The sequence below is a fragment of the Eptatretus burgeri genome, chromosome 1 (genome assembly GCF_056783735.1).
Source record: "Eptatretus burgeri isolate ZD-2024b chromosome 1, Ebu_testis_v1, whole genome shotgun sequence".
Taxonomy (NCBI): Eukaryota; Metazoa; Chordata; class Myxini; order Myxiniformes; family Myxinidae; genus Eptatretus; species Eptatretus burgeri.
This window is the reverse complement of record NC_140961.1, coordinates 116,570,611-116,572,940: the sequence shown is the minus strand read 5'-3', so window position 1 is coordinate 116,572,940 and position 2,330 is coordinate 116,570,611.

The window sequence follows — 2,330 nt, the reverse complement described above, 5'->3', positions numbered from 1 at the left end:
ATATATGATTTGGAAGGGGAAGAGATTTTAGGTTCATTTTATTCACAGGAATTACAAAAGACAAAGATAAATTGAAATTTTTTGACTCCGCCCCTTTTTAACTCCACCCACACAAACCCCGCCCACACAAGCCCCGCCCATACAAACCCCACACAAACCCCCACCACACACCCCTCACAAGCTCCAATACATTGAAATTTTTTGACTCCGCCCCTTTTTGACTCCACCCACACAAGCCCCGCCCACACAAACCCCACACAAACCCCACCACACACAAACCCCACCACACACAAACCCCTCACAAGCTCCAATAAATTGAAATTTTTTGACTCCGCCCCTTTTTGACTCCGCCCACACAAGCCCCACCCACACAAGCTCCACACAAACCCCACACACACAAAAACTCCACCCCACACAAGCTCCACACACACAAACCCCACACATGCTCCACCCATATTCATCATATTCACATAATTAGTGATTAGTTAATTAGTTCGCCACACACAACATGTTTATTTAATGAAAAAATTATCCACCCATCCACACAAGCTCCACTCATCCACCCATCCACCCATCCACCCATCCATTTATCCACACAAACCTCATCCACATAAGCCTCATCCACATTCACCCCTCCCACATAAGCTCCACCGAAGCTCTGCCCACATAAACCCTGCCCACATAAACCCTGCCCACACAAGCTCCACCCACATAAACCCTGCCCACATAAACCCTGTCCACATCAACCCTGCACACATAAACCCTACCCACATAAACCCTTCCCACACACGCTCCACCCACATAAACTCTGCCCACATAAACCCTGTCCACATAAACCCTGCCAACATAAACCCTGTCCACATAAGCCCCGCCCACACAAGCCCCACCCACACAAGCCCCACCCACACAAGCCCCACCCACACACACCCCTCCCACCGAAGCCCCGCCCACACAAGCCCCGCCCACACAAGCCCCACCCACACAAGCCCCACCCACATAAACCCCACCCACACAAGCCCCACCCCTCATCCCCCTGGGCGCCCCACCTTTGACCCACCACCTCCCTCATCCCACCCCCACCCTTCCCCACACACACATGGGGAGGGGAGGGATGGGATGAGGGGGTGATGGGTCATTGGGGAGCGCACCTACCCCGCTCCCCCACCCCCCCCAACCCCTCCCTCTCGTTCATGTCTTGATCCTCTTCTTGAAATTCAGAATCAAGTAATTGTAAACAAAACAAATATAATTTATTAATATTGAAAATATTAAATATTCATTTGCGAGAATGTATAATCTTTCCCAGCAATCTTCTTCAGATGTCTTGTGATTTCGAAACTCAGACACCATATTCTGTTTTGAAACAAAAAGTGGATAATAATTACATGGTAATATGAGTAAGCCTCGTTGACCACTGAATTAACACACCAGGAGCCTGTCATCCTTTCAAGGTCAATAAAATTAATTCCAGTGTACTGACAAAACCGCGTCCAAACTAATGATGCAACCAACATTAGACGACATTCTAAAGAGAGAGTGATATTAATAATAATTCAGAAACATTTACCTCCAGAAAATCATATGTTGTACAAGATTGCTTCAACAGCTGATGTTGTGTGATAGTGCTGAAAAAAAAAAAATAATAAGTCAAGGGTATAGATGAAGAGACAGACAGAGAGAGATACAAACAGACAGGGAAAGCAACACACACACACACACACACACACACACACACACACACACACACACACACACACACACACACACACACACACACACACACATAGACACACACACACACGTGTCTCACCATTGGTTTAATTCATTCGAGATCAGAGACCAGTCATTATAAATCATTGATCTCTTCAATAAGAGCAGAGAGAGGTAGGTAGAAAGACACACACACACACACACACACACACACACACACACACACACACACACACACACACACACACACACACACACACACACACACACACACACACACACACACACACACACACATACACACACGTGTGTCTCACCATTGGTTTAATTCATTCGAGATCAGAGACCAGTCATTATAAATCATTGATCTCTTCAATAAGAGCAGAGAGAGGTAGGTAGAAAGACAGACACACACACGTGTCTCACCATTGGTTTAATTCCTTCGAGATCAGAGGACGTGATAAGACTTCGTGCCACTCATTGTAAATGTCTTTCAATTCTCTTCTAAAATCATTGATCTCTTCAATAAGAGTATTAATTTCATGCACCACGTCGTGATACGTAAACTCAATTTCTTGCAATGACCTGTCAGGGAAAAAAAAAAATATATATATATATAT